The following is a 21191-nucleotide window of genomic DNA, read 5'->3' as shown; positions in this document are numbered from 1 at the left end:
CTGCCTGTGCTGACTGTGGCACAAACTTGAGAACTGCCTACTCAGAGGCTTTTGTGACTTTAAAAGTTAGGGCGACTTTTGGGGGGCCTCCTCAGCCTCCTGCCAGGCATCTTATCTTATTCAAATCCCCTAATTGCTGCTCAGGCTCGTCTGCACATCAGCCTAGCACCTAACTGACAACACAGACCTGCACCGGAGGGCCTCATTATGCGTCTGCCTGTGTAGAGGCCAAAAATACCTTCCAGTACCTGCTCGACACCCGGGCTTCCAGGCGACAAACAAATAATTGGGTGGAACAAACCCCGGGTGCCGTGCGGCTGCCATGGGTGTCGGCACAGAGGCGTCTGCAGCAATGACAGTCACAGCGCTGCCTGGTTCGTGTCAGAGCACAGCTTTGAACTGCGCCTGGTGCTGACACCCCAGAGTGACAGCTTGGAAGTCTTGCGCTAGTTACCGCTGAGAGTGAAGCCTCTCTTATGCAGCCTGACAAGCAGCTGTCATTCCCATCCCAGCGGCCTACAGACAGACAGACAGCCTGCTGGGAGGGCTTGGGAGGGGGGCTCTGCAGGTGAGGCAGAGGTGCTTGTGTCCCCCTCTGCCCTTCTCCCCTGCTCCCTAGCCCTCTGTACCCCCTCTCTCCACACCTCTACTCTTTACTTTTTTCTTCTGTCCTTCTCCCCTACCCCCTTCTCACTCCTCTTTCCCCACTCCCTTCCCAGACTTTTCTGGAGGTGTTTCTGGTTCTATAACCTCTTTCTCAGACTCCTGCTAGTACCACAGCCATGACAATCACCTCACGATGGTCTCTAGGTGGGTCTAGATGTTGGTGGGTTTGAGTCCATTCTAATGATGCTAGGATGCAGTCAACTTTGAGAGCCATGGACGCTCAAAGGTGTTTGCCGAACGCTTCCACCATCTTTTCCTCCTGTGGTCCCCCTCCTACCTGTTGACCCCACTCATGTATATGAGTTAACCCCATAACAATTGGAACATCCTGTTAAAGGGTTACAGGGGGCTCCATAGACAGACAGGTTCTTGGGTGTTGAGGACCCTGCCATTGACACCCTTGAATGAGGTAGAGGTTCGAGCCAGATAGACTAACTAACGGTTTTCAAGGACATGGTCTGGGGACCAGCGCCTTGCTGTCCTGCATGGTGGCTGGATGTATGAATCCTCCTGAGGCTCCCAGACTCTGGGCTGTCTGTTGGACAGTGTATGCAGAACCAGCCTTCCAGATGATTCTGGTACTACTGCTGAGGAAGATGGTTTTGGCACCCAGGTTTCTGGACAGGTGCATGGGCCTCGCACCTCTGGGGAACTCAGTCCTGGGCTAGGATGGAGTCAAGTCTGTTTGTGGCCAGGTATAATTTCCTCTGCGACTTAGCTCATGCTTGGGATCATGCTCATGCTGGGGGCAGCATTGTGAACCTAAGTTTGGGCTCACTGCCCTCCTGGTCATGGACTTCCTGACCTCTCCTCCCTCCATCCTGGTGAACAGGACTAACCCTGGTGGAGGAAGTTTGGGCTGTATCTGATCTAAGTCGGCTTTGAACCCTGATTTTGTGCCAATGTTACCAGCTGAGCTAACTTGTTCAACAGCTTCTCAAAGACACTCTGTTCTTTCTGGTTCCTGGTTGGCAGTGGTTCCATGCCAAATGCGTGCTGCCTTCTGTGAGAAGGGCTAGCATAACATAAGCACACACACACTGTCAGATGGGCTGGGATCTCTGGGGATTGATCCAATAAACAGGTCCCATATAAATTCTTGGTTCAACAACAGTAGCTAGAATTAGGGAACACTGTAGATTACAGGGTCTGAAAGATCTTCCCCTTCGTGTGAAGGTTTCTAAAGTCTTGGGGCTATGTGGATATATATATATATATATATATGGGATTTCAAAAGAAAAAAAGTAAGTTCCCAAGAATTAGAAAATTGTCCAAACAGTACAGCCTTTTTAGGAGTCCCTCAAGAATGGTTTTCAGAATCTATCCAACCTGCTTCAGTGTTGTGTATTTTTTGTAATATTGTTTTTGCCTGTCATCCCACCTGGATCTTCCAGGTGGGGGCGATTAAGGAAAGAATAAAATATCTTGTTGGGGAGGCGTAAGGGGCTTTTAGCCAGAGCTGATGGCTTGATCAGTTTGCTTTTTGGAGCTGGCTGCAACTGACAAAAAAACTCTTTTTGCTGAACCTTTGGTCCCCTAATCTTTTGCCTTTGTTGATTATTTACTCCGGCTATTATTACCAAGGTCTCCCCTAAAAGGGGGGTGGAAATGGGATTTAATTTATCTTTCTGGGAGTTATTTTTGGACTCGCAGACCATCAGCAAGGGGTTCAACCTCCCACCACACTTCTGGACTATCTGGAAGACTTGAGGCCACTCAGGTGGCTTGGTTATGCCACCCCTGGGCTTTCTCATTTTTGTGGGCCTTGGAGCATCTCAGAAGTTTGCTTCTAACTAGTAACCCAGCAATGCTGAAAAAGTCTGTTCCAAGGAGTATATTTTGAGATTTGTGCATATGAAAGTTTTCGAAATTATCGTCACCCTTCCCTCCCCTTTCCTTCCTTCCCTCCCCTTTCCTTACTTCCCTCCTTGCCTCCTTTCCTTCCTTCCTTCCTTCCTTCCTTCCTTCCTTCCTTCCTTCCTTCCTTCCTTCCTTCCTTCCTTCCTTCCTTCCTTCCTTCCCTCCTTCCCTCCTTCCCTCCTTCCCTCCTTCCTCCTTCCTTCCTTCCCTCCTTCCCTCCTTCCTTCCTTCCTTCCTTCCTTCCTTCCTTCCTTCCTTCCTTCCTTCCTTCCTTCCTTCCTTCCTTCCTTCCTTCCTTCCTTCCTTCCTTCCTTCCTTCCTTCCTTCCTTCCTTCCTTCCTCCATGCCTTCACTCCCTTCCCTCCCTCCTCCCTCCTTCCTTCCTTCCTTGCAGGATTCCCCAAATCGTATTTCTGTCCTTTAACTCATTTTCCATTTTAAAATTCCTTGTATCTCAGCTTTGTGGTCATGTTACCCTGACTGGGATCCACACTGAATGAGTTGCATATAGCCCTGACAGGGATCACCCTCTTCATTGTGGTGCTTACTCATTTAGGTTTTCTGGATATTTGTTTGGGGGGGGAGCCTCTCCTGGAGGTGCTAAGGGCAGTGCTCTGGCTCAAACCTTCTGCAGGCCAGGCCCAAGCAAGGCCTATAGCACTTCCTCCTCTGTTCCACTCTCCTGTTGTATTTGCAGACTCCTGCCTGGGATCACCTGCTTGGTGGTGAGTGAGAGAAGATGGTAGACACTTTAGTTGGGGTGTTGACTGTAGTTGTGATGCTCATGCAACATAGGCTTTTGCTTCTGAGCTAAGGATGGGGAAGCCATGCAGATTCAAATGCATTTCTCACTGGGGAGTTTCTGAAGGATTTCAAAACTGAACAAATATGTATTTATATGTGAAATGAACTTTTCATGTCAAAGTGAAGTCAGTTTCACCACAGATTCACTTTTTTAAAAAGTCAAACAATTCAGTGTACACATTAATATGGCCCCATTATCTAGATTTTACTGAGATTTTGCCACAGGTGTATTAATAGTTCCTTCTAGTTTTCTTATTTTTGAATTATTTTAAAACATTAGCTTTCAACCTTTTTATGCACGTGGCAAACTAGCAAGAAACTTTGATCAAAAGCGCTAGTTTAGGAGTCAGAGAGATAGTACATCAGGTCAGAAGAAGCTTGCCTTGCATGCCACTGAGATGGGTTTGGTCTTTGGAACCCCAAATGATCCCCCAAGCAACATCAGGAATAAGCCTTCTTACCATCACAAATGTCAGAGCACATCTATAAGAGACAAGCCTGGTACCTTCCTCCCTCATTCCTCTTCATTCCTGGTGACTTCCCTTGAGCACTGTGGACTGATCTGCTTTCTAGAACCTTGGGAGGAGCCATTTCCTTATTCTTTTGCTCCCATGAATGGGAGCCGCCCTGGGTCTAGGTTAAACCTTTAGAGATTAGCAGAGGTCTATGGGTATTGCCCTGACCCCATATTGCCTTGCATTAGGAATGCACAATGAGAGTGGGCCCCAGCTTTAGGGATGCCAAGATTTCTTAGTCAATGCAGGCTGTTGGCAACCTGATCCTGGCAGAGCCAAGTTCTACATCAGCCTTTCATCGATGGCCCCATTCATTGACAATCCTTGCTAGAACCATCATTAAAGATGGCCAGAGTGTCACTTTATACAAGCCCTCCCTGTTAGCCAGCAGGAATCCTGTCCCCAGAGTGATGCCTCTGTGACTCTGTGGTTCCCCTCAAATACACTCCAAACCCTTTTACTTTAGTTGTGTCAGAGCAAGAAGTCGGTGCTCTCCTGGGAAGTCTATAAATATGTCCATAACCTTTTCTGTTGGCATTTTTCTTGAAATGCAGCTCACATTTGAAAGTTGCTGTGCCTTTTCCTAATAGTTTATGTGCCTCAAATCATAACTCTGTCTGAAGAAGAAATCCAGAAATTTTGACACACATACAGCCTTCCTCCTCCATGGCAGCGTTCTTTAGGAGGGTTCAGTCCAACAAAGTTACAAGCCATATTTTGAGAATGAACATAAAACCATATAACTTTGATTATAGCATACTGTCAGAATTATTTTTCGGTTTCTGTGTGCCATCTTTCATTGTGTCTAGATTTTAAACTAAATTTTGCATTAGGTATGTATGTGAGAAAAAACATTGTCTAGGGTTGGCTGTCAATCATACCTCCACTGGGGTGCTAGAACTCATCTCTTGGGGAGAAAGGGAGGAAGCTGCCTTCACAAGGCTGTTAAAATGCCACATCCTCCAGGAAGCCTTCCGAATTTGAGCTCTCTCTTCATCCTTCCACTTCTAGAGTTCTAAAAGGATGAGGCCATCTGAATCTTGTCCCCAGCCAGATCCAGTGCACCATATATAGTAGTAGGATATATATTCTGAACCTAAATACATTAAAATGTAACATCCTAGAAGTTATTTCCAACCTTGGAGAATGAAGAGTCAAAGTGATGTGATTTTTTAAAAGTAAGGAATAGGTGCTGAACAGATAGTAAAACAGGTAGGGCACTTGCCTAAGGCTGGCTTGATCTAATCTAATCACTTGTTTTGGCTAGATAATCTCATGATCCCAAGTGGTATTGTTCTGAGGGTCTGGAATCAGTGTGCTTGTGATGTGCTGCTGTGTTTCATTCCCTCAGTAGTGAGTAGGTCTGTTTGTCTCTATGCATGAATACCTGAAATGGCCAGAACCAGCCTGTGCCCAGCCTCTGGCCTATACTCCCTGGTACCTTTTGATGTGCCAGCCCTGATTACAGCAGCCAGGTGGTGTGAAAATGTCCCCGTTGACAGCACAGTGTCTAAGTCAGTCTGTAGAATTGTGAGGCACTTGAGAGCAAATCCTGATAACTCCATCTCTTCTGAGACAACTCCATAGCAAAATTCTAGGCCCCAAAACAGCCTCACCTCAGCTTCAGTTGAGCCACATAATTCTAGTGAGGATTTAATGTGATTTTTAAATTTAGTTTTGGTTTTGTTTGGGGGCCACTTAAGTTTCTGACTCTGCACTCAGAAATCGTTCCTGGCAGGCTTGGGGGACCATATGGGATTCTGGGGGTGAAACCTGGGTCAGCCATTTGCAAGGCAAACGCCCTACCCACTGTGCCTCAGCCCTTATGTGATATTTAAACTTGCCTCCCACCAAACTTGATTGCGTGTACTTTGGGAATCACATGTTTATTTTGATAATTGATGAAATCCTAAACTGGAAGGGCTGGAGAGATAGTATTGTTAGGGTGCTTGTCTTGCATGTGGGATCCCTCTTTGATCTCCTGGCACCATGTTGTGTTCGCTAAACCCTGACAGGAGTAATCCCTGATCACAGAGCCAGGAGTAAGCCCTGAGCACTGCCCGGTATAGCCCCCACAACAATTCAAAACAAAATACTAAATGGGAAAAGAGGAATTTTAAATTAAGCAGCAGTTAACTTGGGAGGGAGATCAGGTCCCTGTAGAGACAAGGTCCTGATAGCCGGTTGGCCTTTTGTTCCCTGCCCTTCTCTAATTCCAATGAGTTTTCTCCCCACCAAGAGTTTTTCTTTGACAAGGGGACCTACAGTTCCTCCAGAGGAGGGCATGAGTCCTTGTAAACCACTGCTGTCCAGTGTGCTTTGACCCAGAAAATGCCATCAGGGTGAAGCTCCCACAGAACCTGCCAACCACGGGGATCCCATCCCTACCCAGACTGCTGAGTGTTCTAGAGGATGATAAGCAGATGCCAAGATTTGTGTGTTTGTTTTCTCCCAGCCCACCCCTTCTGCCCTTGGCACTGTCCTGAGCGCCTCTCTCACTCCACCTCTCTGTGGCCTGGCTGGCAAAAACTACTTTATTGTTGGGGAGCAACTTCTGACTCCTCTTGACCCACCTTCTATCCAAGCAGACCACTGCAATCTCCTCCTTGGTCATGCCCCTGTGCCAGCCTCCTTCCTTGCTCCTTTTTTGTTCACTTTTCCTAAGAGTATCCTTAGGGTGATAATGACCCCAATACAAATACCATTGAATGCTGCCTCTTCACAAACACACCCTTTGTTTATTTGGAGGAGGCCACACCCGGTGACTCAGGGGTTACTCCTGGCTCTGCGTTCAGAAATTGCTCCTGACTTGGGGGACCATATGGGACGCCAACGGATCAAACCATGGTCCGTCCTAGGTCAACTGCGTGCAAGAAAAAGGCCCTACCACTACACCACCACTTCGGCCCCAGGACTTATTCTTGACTCTGCTAAGGAGTCACTTCAAGTGAGGCTCAGGGGACCATATGAGGTACTGGGGATGGATCTGGGGTTGGCCGCATGCAAGGCATATTCCATCCCTGCTGTACTATCGCTCTGCCCTCTCTGCTCATCTGAAAAATGCTTTGAGATTGTGTGGCTTTTTTTTTTAGTGGCCATATAGGTGACTATAGATAGGACCAGGACAATTGGGGGAGTGAACAAGTCTGTTCACTGGGAGCAAAGACAGCAGTTGCCCTGAACTCTGCTGGTAGAACTGCCCTTGAGGATCTGGATCCTTTCCAAAGCTGCTGATTTTTGCCAGTGCTCACTATGAGTTGTGCTTCGTTCACATCACTTCACGGGTTTACTCTAGGCCCTTTGGAGGGAGATGGTGTTTGACTGAGAAAACACCCCAGGGCTGAAAAAACCCTGTAGAGTTATACACACTTGTAGTATATGAAAAAGTTTCCAATTTTCATATACTACACACACTGAAAGGGGACTCAGTTTCCTCTTTCTCTGGGCCTGAGAGCAGGCAGCTCTGGCGCCTTGAGGGAGAACAGTTTGCTTACTGCTTCAGAGCAAAGGTATGTACAGTGGAAATGAAGTACTGGCTTCTGAAGGAGGTGTTTGTTTAGGGTTGCTTAGCTGTGAAGGGGCCCTTCACAGGAGCTAAAGACTTAATCCTTTATTCAAAGCACTCCTGAGGCCTAGATCTGGGCAAACAAGAATCGCCCTATCACTCTTAACCTCTAAATCACAGATTTCAAAACCAAACATGAAATGCCACATTCCCAGAAGAGGCATTTGATATCTCCCTACCCTCCATGTCATTTTCCTCCCTCACTATATTTGAAGAGAAGCTGAAAGTTCTTGATGTGACCTTGGAAATTGGCTTTTTCCTCGAGTAGAGCAAGAGCCTCTTCTAGCTTTTCTCCTTCACAGGACTCAGAATGTCTCCCCAATCCAATCCCAGTTGGGATTGGATCCTCGCTGAATTGAAGTCGTTAACTGTCAGGATTGGTAGGCTGAGTCAGTTGCATGTGGAACTTTAATTTTCAGTGCCACCAGACAGATAGGAGGCTATTGAAACCTCAAAGTTAACCTGTTTGTTCAAATATTTCTAGAGTTTAAGGAACTGAGAAGTGTTCACACTGCCTCAGGGAACAGAGTGAAGGATGAACAGCCAGTCGGCCCCTGGCTTCAGCAGCCTCTAGTGAGATTAAGTAGGAGAGATAGACAGGAATACAAGCTGGAACCCTCCATCAACTTTCTCTGCAGACATCAAGAGCCTTCCTGCCCTTCCCTGTGCCCTAGTTAGAGAGAGGGGGGGTGTTGGTAGGATCTTTTGGCTGACCATGTTTTCTCAGACATATGCACCCATGCGTGCACACACAGACACACACATCACCATGCCTGCCTGTAAAGTTGCATTGGCTTGCTCCCAACTTTGGTTAGAAATCCCTTCTCTTTCATGTGCTGTGGGCTTACTACTGGCTCTGAGTTCTGAGATACTCACGGACTCATGGCAGGCTCTGGGGCCATATGTGGTGGTGCTGGAGATCAAACCCAGATTGGCTGTGTGCAAGACAAATGCTGCTACCTATCCACTATACTATCACTCTGGCCCCATAATATGTATAAGTTTTTTTTTTTTTATGAATAATGCTATCTTCTGCTTCTTATGCTGCAGTAGAGTTAGCTCTATTTCTTTTAGTTGAAACCACGTCAGAGTTAATGCTCTCAGGATATAATGCCATAAAAATTCAGGGGGCCGAAGTGGTAGCACAGTGGTAGTAGGGTGTTTGCCTTGCATGCACAGACAACCCAGGATGGACCTGGGTTTGATCCTTGGCATCCCTGTGGCTCTCCAAGCCGGCCAGGAGTGGTTTCTGAATGCAGAGCCAGGAGTAACCCCTGAGCACCACCGGGTGTGGCCTCCAAAAAACAAACAAAAAAACCCAAATTTATCTTTTCAATAATAAAGCCTGGTACTGTTGTGACATTCAAGGAAACAAAACTCTGATCTCCCCATTTGATCAAAAGAAAATGTTAAGCTTTCCATAATGGGGCTGGAATGATAGTATGGTGGGTTTGGGTAGGGCATTTGCCTTGCACACTGCCAACCTGGATTCAATCCCTAGCAATTTGTCAGAGTGATGCCTAAGTGCAAAACCAGAAGTAAGCCCTGAGCATAGCTGATAGAGCACCAAAACTACAACAACAAATTTCCAAAATGAGTGTTTTCAAAATGTGTGTGGGTATGTGGAGCTGTGTGTGCAGAGGTATGTATAGAATAGGCTTTCCTGCTCTGAGCTAGGTCTGACCAGTCTCACATTTGACCTCCCTCCTCCACAGACATCAACTTTTCATCATAAGTTCCTCACAGGGGTTTGAACTTGTTACCCAATTACTTTTCTCTTAGAGAAGTAGTCCTGTAATTGAGCTCTTTCTTTGTGGTATTGGATATAGTTGCTTTTGGAAGAGAAGAAATGCTTAATGTGACTGCAGGGAACATTTGTTTGTGGTGGTTGTCATCTTTGATATGGACTTCACGAGGAGCTTTGGTAGCCAGTGACTTGTACCTCCAATCCATGGGTGTGCGAAGGTTGAAAACCGCTGCTCTAAGTGATGACTGGAGGTGGGTGAGCTTTTACAACTTAGGTTCTACTGGAATTTAGAGTTTAATATATAATAGTTACCACCAGCCCTGTTAACTGCCACACCATTTAAGACTTAATCTTTTCATCAAACAAGGATTTAACCGATTAGATTTGACAATGCTGGAATAGAAGTGGGGCTCAGCAACCCTTAAGTTGGGAATGAGTGTCCATTAGTTTTCATAATGCCTTGTGAACTTTTTGTGTATCCCCTTAATCACCAGAAATCTGTTCCTTTCAAATTCTGAAATAGTATAATCTAAGTGTTTGTAGGTCCTTAAACAGTTTGGTCTTATTTTTAGCTTTGAAGACCAGTAGATGTAGCCATGTTTCATATTTAACTTTATTGTTGTTTCTTGTTTCTTTTGGTGGGGAGATGGGAAGGCAGGGAGCACACCAGTTTCTTTATCAGAATCACAAATGGCAGAATTCTGGAGGCCTTCCTGAGGCCTTGCCCTATTCTGCCCTCGGTTGGCTAAAAAACACGTTCCCACTAGGACTCAGTTCACACTCATGCCCCTCCAGGCTAAACATTAAATAGAACATTTCAGCACTGCTGGATTCCAGGTTTCCTAGTTTTGCTGGGCTATTCCCAGAAAGCCTTCTAAAACTCTGGCAATGGGAGAATTGACTGAGCTGATTGTTGATATCCAATAGCTCTTGGAGCCTCAGAGAAGCCAGATAACTCCAGAGAAGCAAAAGGTATCCCTGGGCTTGGAAGAAGGACCCCCCCCCCCCCTTTATGCTCCCGCTGTTGCACAGTCTATTCCCAAAGCTCATCTTAGCCAGCCAGCAGGTATTTACATGTATGCCACTGAGCCTACACACAGCTTTGGGGAGCTGGAAGGAGCCAGGAGACTGCTCCCCACTTCCCCATAGCTATGTTGATATTCTGGTTTTTGATTTGTAGCAGAGAAGAACTCATGTAGTAGTATGTGAGTACTCACATACTCACTTTATTTGCTTCTCCAATAGAATAAACTCTTGAGTTTCAGTTTGAGTTCCAGCCTTTGGCTATATATCAGTTGATGGGTTTGGAAATAGAAAACTTATTTTTATTGATACAGTCTAAGGCTATACTTGAACTCATGATGATGATGATGATGATGATGATACAATGGTGTACACTCAGTCATGGATAGGGGGAAAAGAGAGCTACTTCCCACTATTTGTAGCTGGCAGTTTTAGGCCCCAGTGTAGTGGAAGTCTCATGCCCCAGTCCAAGGGGTAGGGGTTGGGGAACATCGGTCTGGAATCAACATCAACCCAGCAAATAATCCACACAAGTTAGGGAGGTAAAATGGGCTCAGAGACTTCCACCATAAGCTCTCTGCAAGCAGGCATAGATACTGGCAGGCAGACTGGCTAGTTGTGGAAACAAAACCAAACGTAGTCTCTCTGAACTGAGGTCTTTATTGGGAAGAGTAGGACCACCCCCTACTCTGGAGGTAGGGGTTGGGGGCCAATCCTGTAGGTGCTTCCCGCTCAGATGGGACAAGCATAAGCAGAGTTATCTTGAATAATGTAAAAACCAGTTATTCTAACACCCCAGTGCTTGGGGACCAGCACTGGTGGGAAAAGGGAATTGACACTCAATCTCACACCTACCAGGCATGGGCTAAAACTTGAGCTTTGGCCCAGGCCCTGCTGGGCTACTTTTTATAAAGGGAATTAACCCTGTGACTTTAGAGGAACACCATAATCTTTGTCTACTTTTTTACTTTTTCTATATGTGCTTATCAGTGATTTGACTCAACATTTTATTTACAACACTGTAACACAGAAATATAATATAGTTGGATTTTCTTATTATAGCAAGCTTAAGAAATGGCAAAGCATTGGGCTGGGGCTATAACTCATTGAGCTTGAATATAGCTAGCTTTACAAGCAGGAGCCCAGGGTCTAGCCCTCAGCATAGTCATTTCTCAGTATAGAGTCAGGAGTAACCATGGCATGAATATAGACCCAAAGTCCCCCAAACAAACAAATAAACAAAAACAAAAAATGCAAAGTAAACAGGGATGAGTTTAGTTAGAGAATTAACTACATTCTGAACTATCCTAATAATGAGAATGTACGAGGGAAATAGAAAGCCTGTCTAGAGTACAGGCGGGGGGGGGGGGGTTGGGTGGGGAGGAGGGAGATTTGGGACATTGGTGATGGGAATGTTGCACTGGTGATGGGTGGTGTTCTTTACATGACTGAAACCCAAGCACAATCATGTATGTAATCAAGGTGTTTAAATAAAATATATAAAATAAAAAAATGCAAAGAACTTTAAGGATTATGAGAAGTCTAGAAGGTTTTGTTTCCATCTCAAAATTCTGTGTTAGATGCTAAGGTATGTGCTAAAGCTCAGTCTACAGTATTTACTCCAAATGGATCATTTTTGCCACTTCCACACATTCATAATTTATTTCCTCTGGCTTCATACTAACTTTTGGAGGGTAGGAGGAGAGAAGCACCACATATTGCTGATTATGCTATTATTGTTTCAGGAACATTAATATATGTAAGTGGGAGAAGTAAAGTATTTATTTATTTATTTGGTTTTTGGCCCACACCTGGCTCTGCACTCAGATATCGCTCCTGGCAGGTTCAGGGGACTATATAGGATACCAGGGATCGAACCTGGATTCGTCCCAGGTCAGCCATGTGCAAGGCAAATGACCTGCTGTGTTATCACCCAGGTCTAGAAGTAGAGATTTTAAAAGGAAATCATGTTTTATAGTTTATTCACACAAACTTGCCTTACGGACTGTTTTGCAAAGAGAGTAGGATGGGAGACTATTGAATTGGAAAATGGTTTTATCTTCCTTCTCAGGGGTGAGAGTCCCAGGAGGACTCTGAGTAAACCTGAGTGAAGGTCCATTGTCAGCACCTTGAAAGCTTGTTTGAAAAGTCATCAGCCTGGAGCATTTCAATGGCAGTGACCATCCCAACCCATTTTAAAAATATGCCTTTGGGAAGAATGCAGACCTTAGTGCCAGGCCCTTAATCCTTTTAAAACAAGCACAGCCATTTAAGAGAATTATGTCAGAAGAAAGAATGAGATTTGGAAGAATCCTGTAGGTCCCATCACGCTCTGTGGTGGCTGTCAGCCCCAAATGCATTTTTATTCCATAGTTACCTGAGGGTTTTCCTGTTAGCAAACAGAAATGATGAATGAGTGATGAAGCAGTGACATTCCAGGAGAGTTCTAAATCTGTTTTAGTACCCGCTGAGGTCTTTGACTTAAGAAATTTGAGAGTTTACCCAAGACTTAAGGTTAAGGCTTTTCTGTGTGTTTAGTGTTTGACTTAGGCAGAATATTTGAAAGCTGTGGAGTAACCTTGTGCCCCCATTAGAGATAAATGGACACGTTTAATAAACAGAGACAGCACAGCTCTTATGCTTTGAATTGTATTCAAGCATAAAGAAAGCATCTGGGGGAAGAAGGGATATGGCTTGGTGAGGAGTAAGAAATCATAGTGTGAACTGAGAATGTGGGTTTGGAAGGGTTTCCTCCCCCTCCCCCAGATTTTAAGAAAAGGTAATGGGAGATGTTTTAACACCCAGGGAGTTTTTAGTATCTTTTATTTATTTTATCACTGAGGATCTCACCCAGAGACTGCTATAAATCTGTTTGCATGACAGGACCAGGATGTAGCTCTGTTGATAAGAGCACAGGCCTTGAATATGTGGAGCCCTGCTTCAGCCCCTAGCATAATAAATGTGAAAACTGGCCTTTCATTTAAGAATACATTATTGATAAATTTCCCATTATTTGAATTAGTGAATCATGATGTAGAAATATGCTAAACAACTTGAAACATGTATATATAATCCATTTTTCTGGTTGTTGACAAGTTCCATCAAAATGTCACCTGATGTCAAGCCTCTTAAATTTCTGTGGCTTAACATACTAACAGCAGGACAAAAATAAACAAGAGATAAAAACACAAACTCACTGAGTGGAAATGCCATAGTTAATGGAACTGTCTATAATACTGTATCTAGACATTGTGCGAAGATAAAATCTTAAGCATTAAGAAATCCAGAGGCCCTGTCCAGCTTATTGCAGTTGGAGCACCCCAAGACCCTTTAATCCCCCAGTTTAGAGGATCATATTGTCAAGTCAGAGAGGCTTAAGCATAATAGCATCATCTGGAACCGAGTGACCTATATTGAGAGTGGATCTTGGGCTTTTGTTCTTTTGAGAAGCAGGTGTAAAGGATAACACGCTGGATTATCTTGTTTGAAAGCATCTGAAAGCTCAATTCCCCCTCTTCCCCATTCTCCCTCCTTTCCTCCTCTTAGGCTTTGATCAGGTAAATTCAAGGGTGGGTCCTTGGGAAGCCAGGGGGACTTTGGTCTGCCCTTCTCTGGCACTTTGTGGCCCTCCCCTACCTCATCCCCAGCACTCTGTAGAGGGTGTGAGGATTAGCACTGTCACCCCATTCTCTTTCCTAACTGTGCTGGGGCCTAGGGACAAAGCCTATTCCCACCTGGCCTGTGGAAACAAAGAAAGCTTTAGAGTAGACAGTTGCTTCCAGGCCCACATGCAGGAACCTGCAGGCGAATACCCAGGTAACAGAAGTTGCACCCCAGCATGTGTTCCAGGGAGCAAGGGTGGGGCTCCAGAGCCTGTTTATCACAGGCCCTCAATTAAACTGAAGTTTCAGAGATTAATAGTTTAGGTCTGAAGACAAAGGGGACTTCCTTAAGCATCCAACTTATCCGAGGATATATGTCTGGGTTTTATAAGACAAGTTTGCATTAAATATCAGACCTGACCTAACAAGTTGCAATCCCACACCTGGGCTTGTCAGAAGTCTTCTGTGTTGGCCACTGCGACGACGGCATGAAATCAAGTCAAGCTCAGACACTGGCTTTGTTGTGTGAAAACGCCTGAAGTACCAGGAGGGATTCTGTCACCAGTTTACACAATTGAAGCTGTAAGATGAATCTGTCATTTTGTAAACTGTAACTTGAGAGAGAAGAGCTTCTAAAGGCCATCATTAATTTCTACCAGCAATGGTAGCTAGTCATTAAAAAAAAAAAATCTTGAAATCGTATTAACCAAACAACTCATTGAGACTAGACTTGTGACAGGAAAATGTGGAGGGATTTATAGGTTTTCCTGCTTCCTTTTTGTGTGGAAAACGGGGTCCTTCCACCTACTGGCAGCTTGGGACAAGAGATGGGGAGAGTACCTGGTTTACGGTCTGTTCTGCTCCACTTTGGATTGCAAAGACTCCACTCATAGTTGAATGCAGTTAGCTAGTGTAGCTCTTCATAACTCTGAATCTTCATGGTTCTCTGAGCAAACTCAAGTCAGGGGCCAGTTTAATGGGAACAGGTTTTCATGCACAGATTTATTTTTGAAGGCTGATCATCAAAATCTAATTTGTAAGAGACTTAAAATATGTTACTTTTAAAAATACCAACCCCCCTTATATTTTGAAAATGCTTTTTAAAATCTGTTACCTTAAGTAATCTCACAGATAATTTTTGTCCAAAATGCCACACATAACTTTTGCAGTAGCTTATACATAGAAAGCAAGTTTTTTATTTGTTTTACAAAGTACAGTTCTGAGATTTGGCTCTAACTTGCTCTGTCAGAGATTTTTGAAAGCTGTTCATTTCTTTTTATAATGCTTTAATTCCAGGGAAGGTTAGATGAAGATCCTAGACTTAATCCTGATTGTAACATGCAGGATTCCTGTGAGATTTGCAGTACAACACTATCTAGTCAAAAGTAGCTCTGAGGGAGCCTGGGGTATGTTGGGATGATGGGCAGCTGCTCCACACACAGCTCAGTTTCGTATGGGCCTTGCCTTGGACAGATTTCTCAGTAATTTGGCCAGGGAAGTTCACATCGACAGTTTTTTGTGTGTGGCCCCAATAAAGAGGGCCCAGCCATTTAACATTCTTGGCTGATCATTAACTTTCTTCCGCCACAGATTGCTTCTCAACAATGCCCTCTGATTAAAAGAAACTTCTCCTTGATTCCCTGTGCAGCTTTCTCTTGGGGTTGAAAGGGTAGCAGGCTAGCAGCTGGAAGGACCCACTTTGTCCTCTTTGTGAACCTTTGCAGGCCCACTGGTGACAGTCACACACGCCAGCCCTTTCTTTGCATCCTGCAGCTTCCCAGAGGTTTTCAGAGTGGGGAGATAGATGGGCCCAGCCCAGAAACTCAGAAAACCATCCAGGCTAACGTAGACCACTCTTCATACTCCATTGCTCTTCCACCTTTCCTTGGGTCCTTATTCTTAGCCCACCTCAAGTGGGATTCCCCTTTCCTCCCTAAGGAGCAGATATCTCCATTCCACACTTGTCATTTCCAGTTTCCAGTGTGACATTCCCATGTTCAGGCTCCCAGGCCTTGTTAGAGAAATGGGCATTAAACTCTCTGCTTTATAGTTTTTTTTTCCAGTACTTGAGGCCAGGGCTTAGGTCTTTTCTGGAACTTTCTTGAATCAGTCCTCACTTGTCTTGTCTGATTATTAAGCTGACGGGTAATTTCTTCTGTCCCGAGGTCTGTGGATTTGGGAAAACCAGGCCCAATGTACTCTTCCCCTTCATGTTCAGGATAAAATGGAAATTTGTAATTGGATGAACTGGGTAAGCCCAGTGCCATGAACTTAAAATTTTGTCAGATCAGATGACTGCTGCCCTATATTAAAGAATAGTCAATATATTAAAAAAAATGAAATTCTCCCAAAAAATGAGATATTCCCTTTTAAGGTGAACAGTTTAGTATGTTTAAAATAATTGAGAAGTTATAACTGGGATCACAGTCAATAGGGGCCATTTCTATGATCTCCCAAAAGAACCCCCCATTCTCAGATTTTCTCCCCCCCCCCCCCCAGTTCTCCCATCGCCGAACACCTGTTAGTCCCTAATCTGCCTTTTTGTGTCAGTGACTTCTCTCTTCTGGACTTTGATAGGGATGCAGTTGCTCAGCATGTGGCTTTTGTGACCAATCCCTTTATGAATCATGTGCTCACAGTTCATCCACATATTCCTGAGGGAGGGAAGTAGAGTCTCCTACAGTGTTCAAGGGTCTGGGGGCCACTCGGCCAGACAGTAGGGCCTGACCATTCACTAGTAGGGCCCAGCTGTTCCCTGCTGCTCAGGGCCATTGGGGCTCAGAGGTCATCAGGCTACTGTGATGGTGCCAGGGATCTGATTTGGGGCTTCGTTTTGCAAATCACTGGTTTGCTTTCATCTGGGGGTTCTTGTGAAGGATGCTGTGAGTGTCCATCTATTCACATTGCTGTAGATAAAGGTTTGCTTTCTCTGGGGTGCTGAGTCATGTGATCACCTTTGACATGCTCCCAGACTTTTCCAAACCTTTTCCTTTCCTCCTCCCCAGGAGTGTGTGTTCTTCTCCATGTTTCTGCCAGCACTGTCTTTGTAACTGTGGCCACCCAGTGGGCATCTCATTGTGGTTTGTGTCTAATGGTGAAAGATCTTTTCTTGTGTGTGAATTAGCTATTTATTTATCTTCTTTGGAGAAAGAACTTTCAAATCCATCACCCTGTTTTAATTGAGCTATTTGTCTTTATTACTGAGTTGGATTTCATTATTCTGGATCCCAAACCTTGGCCTATATATTTGACTCACTAATAGTTTCTGTCATCCTCTGGGTTGTCATTTCTGATTCTCATCTTCCAAAGTATACTCTCCTTTTCTCTTTCCCTTCTCTCTCTCTCTCTCTCTCTCTCTCTCTCTCTCTCTCTCTCTCTCTCTCTCTCTGTCTCTCTCTCTCTCTTCCTTTTATTTGTTTTTTGAAGAAAACTAGCTGAATACTGATCACTCATGTGATTCTTCCTTCCAAATGACTAGCACAATAGCATTCTTTTCCTTTACTTCTTTCTCCTTTCATTTGACACAGTCGGAAACAGAAACATAGTGTGAGCGGGAATGGACCATGATCCCCAAATGCTATCTATTCTAAGAATACGAGGGCCGGAGACATGGCATGGAGGTAGAGCGTTTGCCTTGCATGGAAGGATGGTGGTTCGAATTCCGGCATCCCATATGGTCCCCCGAGCCTGCCAGGAGTGATTTCTGAGCATAGAGCCAGGAGTAACCCCTGAGTGTGGCCCAACAACAAACAACAAACAAACAAGAATAGGAATCATCTCTTCATTAAATCCAAGTTTTGTGATATTTTTGTTTTGTTTTGGCCACACCCAGAGCTCAGGGTTACTCCTGGCATCTGGACCTATGAGGTGTGGCCCCAGATCCAGTCTATGGACTCATTTTCCTGATGAAATGCCCAGGAAGGCCCAGCCCTCTCCCAATCTTTCTTCCCTTCAGTTCTTCCTTGTCATCATCTGTCATACAACATCCATCTCCAAAATGCCTGCAATCCAACAGTTGTGTTTTAGGCCGATGCAGAGAAGGTATGCACTATTTTTGAGAATGGGTGCAAAAAGTATTCAGAATATATTAGTAATCATACTGGCGTGTGATGCACCATAGTGCACAGTTCACTTTCTTGTTGCCACACGAGAGTTCTACCATTCTGATAGCCAACACTAGCAGTAGGTATATATGGAGCCTCCTGAGGAAACTGCCATGGGAGCCATGCCAACACTGAGCAGCTGTGAGCGCAGGCCTGGCAGCTGCCAATCACTGATCTAACTAGCATCTAGTAGTGCAAACTTTAGGAATCAGCTTATGCACCATTCACAAATTCTAAACAGTTTACACCCTAACTTTGTAACTAAGAAGGTTAGGCTCCTAAAGATTTCAGTCTGCAGGGAAGGGAAGGAATGGAGGGAATTGTCTGTCCACAGAAGTAATAGAAGCTTAAGGTTAGACTTAGGGTTGGGTATTTCCCAGGCCTCTCAGAAACTGTCTAATTATTTCTATTGTATAAATAGGACATTCTATGGAATTAGGAAAACCTGGCTGATATATAATGGTGATGCTGGCTGCCTAAATTGCAAACTTTATGCCCCCCAATAAGTTTGTAGGAAAGTCTTCAAACAGAGATGTCAGAAAACTTATTGATTCAGAGAAATGCCTGTGAAAATTGAACACCTGTGTCCTTCCTGTACCCCTAACCTCACCAGTATTCCCAATGCCCCTCGATTCTGCTAGTATTGACATGTCTTCCTCTGTAGGTTAGCACAGACATGTCATTAAGCATCTATTATATAGGGATGGAAGTGAACCCTCCCAATCTTCTTACTCTTCATTACTCCAAATCCTTTTGACTGAAAAGCATAGGACTAAGCCAGCAGCCCAGACCTCGGTGTCCCTGTTCAAGTGAGTGCCAGCTTCACATCTTCCCATCATCTGTCCTGCAGCTCTTGCTACAGACCCAGAAAGTGTCAGGGTGAAAATTGTGAACTATCTCTTCCTCCCCTTTAACATGGAAGAAACCAAAAATGAGGCTGGGGATCTTGACACATGTGTGGAGTGGGATGTTAGTATGGTAATAAAGTAGTTTACATCTTTTCTGCTTCCTAGAAATTTTATTGGCCACATTGGATCACTCAATGGATTAGTCAGTTTCCACAAATAGAAAATAAAACCATCTGGTAACTGCAAAAGCCCCTAAAGTTAATTTTTGAGCTGTTGTATAATATTTTCTTAAATCGTTTTATTGCCTTTCCAAGATTCTTAAACTCTGTTTATCATTATCTGTCACTTTTTAAAGTGGAGGCAACGACTTGGAAGCAGTTGTTATGAGACATAAGAGCTGCTTTACTGCATACTGGTGATCTAAACATGAGTTGAGTGTAGCACTACTGAAGGTTAAGGAAGACAGTTTTTGTCATTCTTTGGTAGTAGGAGAGATAAATTTTCAACCTAAGGTCAAGATATTATATAAATCAGAATGAGGCAAAAATTAGAGAGCACAGCTGACTCTTAGGCCAATTCTGTTAGGATAGAAAGCCTTGCCAAAGAAGAACTGAAAGTCACCAAATTGAATGGATTCCACAGAAGTTGGTGCCTGGAAGAAGCATTTGGTTCATTTGTTCTAACCTTACTTGGATCTTGACAAGCTAAGAAACAAAATAAAATTGGCTTTTAAAGCCAACCCAGTTGGCTGGTCTGGTCAGTACTTCTCATCCTCCCTATTGGAAGCAACAACAATCATCCAGGGGTATGTCCAATGCAGAGGGGCCTGATGATCCCTAAGAGCCTGAATAACCTTTAAGAGTTTGTGGGGGTTCTTGATGGTTCTGATAGGGATGGCCTGAAAAAAATGCTCTGGCCATTGGCCTGGGAGCTCTAAAGGAATATTTACTTCTCAGCTATCTTAGTGCCAGGTGCCAGACTTGCCTTCCTCATTCTCTGTATAAAGATCTTTATCTGAATTTATTGTTCCTGGAATTGAAGCATGTGTTGTCTTTGCTGTCATTCTTGTGTGTTTTCCTGACACCCACCCCCCTAATTTCAACAACAGAGCACATGCTGGGGTGAGAGCAGAGGAACACTAGGATATTGGATGGCCTGTAATGAAGGGAAAGGAAAGTGGAACAGAGCGACTGGCCATTCACTTTGAGGGAGTCTTCTGTGATCCAGCTTGAGAAAACTATTGACTCTGTGACATGAGACTTTGAAAAGGCAATTTCATGACTTAGGAAGCTAAATATTAAAGCTTACTCAAGTTAGTTGGCCCGCAGGCCACATATTGTATTTGTATCTGTTTTGTTTCTTCATTGCAAAATAAGATATATGCAGTGTGCATAAGAATTCGTTCATAAGTTTTGTTTTTACTATAGTCAGACCCTCCAATGGTCTGAGGGACAGTGAACTGGCCTCCTGTTTAAAAAGTTTGAGGGCCCCTGGTTTAGAAGTTTAGATCAGGGGCCAAAGAGATAGCACAGTCTTGCATGCAGCTGACTAGGCTCAACCTCCAGTTTCACATTTGGTTCCTCATGTACTGCCAAGAATGGTCCCTGAAAGCAGAGCCAAGAGTAAGCCTTGAACATATCAGCAGGTATGGCCATTTAAAAAAAAAAAAGAAGGGGGCTGGAGAGATGGCATGGAGGTGGGCATTTGCCTTGCATGCAGAAGGACAGTGTTTTGAATCTCGGCATCCCATATGGTCCCCCGAGCCCTCCAGGATTGATTTCTGAGCACAGAGCCAGGAGTAACCCCTGAGCACTGCTGGGTGTGACCCAAAAACCAAAAAAAAAAAAAAAAAAAAAAGAAGAAGAAGAAGAAAAGAAATTTTTTTTTTACTATTTGCAATCAGGATTTATTTTGTTGTTATTTGGGGGGTTACATCTGTAGATTCTCGGAGTTACTCCTTGTTCTGCAGTAATTACTTCTGGCAGTGCTTAGGGGGCAACCCATGGGAGGCTGGAGATAGAACAGGTCAGCTCTGTGCAACGAGGCACCCTACCTGCCCTACCTAGCTCTCCAGCCACAGCCAGAAATTTTAATTTGCTTGACAGTTGAGAAGGATAAGTGGAATTTGGGTTTAAAAATTAGTAAAGGAGGGCCCAGAGAGATAGCACAGCGGCATTTGCCATGCAAGCAGCCGATCCAGGACCAAAGGTGGTTGGTTCAAATCCCGGTGTCCCATATGGTCCCCCATGTCTGCCAGGAGCTATTTCTGAGCAAATAGCCAGGAGTAACCCCTGAGCACCTTGCCAGGTGTGACCCAAAAACCAAAAAAAAAAAAAAAAAAATTAGTAAAGGAGAAAAATGAGTGTCCGCACATCGATAGTTATAAGTAAAATTTTAAGGTGTACTACCATCACAAATGCTATTTTCACATAAACTTAATACAAGATTTTATAAATCG

At 44.4% G+C, this 21191-nt stretch overlaps 1 protein-coding gene across 1 annotated transcript in view; it reads left to right on the top strand.

Annotated features, from left to right (window-relative positions):
• LOC126029918 (autism susceptibility gene 2 protein-like) overlaps window positions 1-21191 on the top strand; it is a 173738-nt gene that overhangs the window by 107791 nt on the left and 44756 nt on the right. The gene's annotated exons all lie outside the window — the stretch shown is intronic.

Source organism: Suncus etruscus, chromosome 15 (genome assembly GCF_024139225.1).
Source record: "Suncus etruscus isolate mSunEtr1 chromosome 15, mSunEtr1.pri.cur, whole genome shotgun sequence".
NCBI lineage: Eukaryota > Metazoa > Chordata > Mammalia > Eulipotyphla > Soricidae > Suncus > Suncus etruscus.
This window is presented reverse-complemented; position numbering and strand designations above follow the sequence as displayed.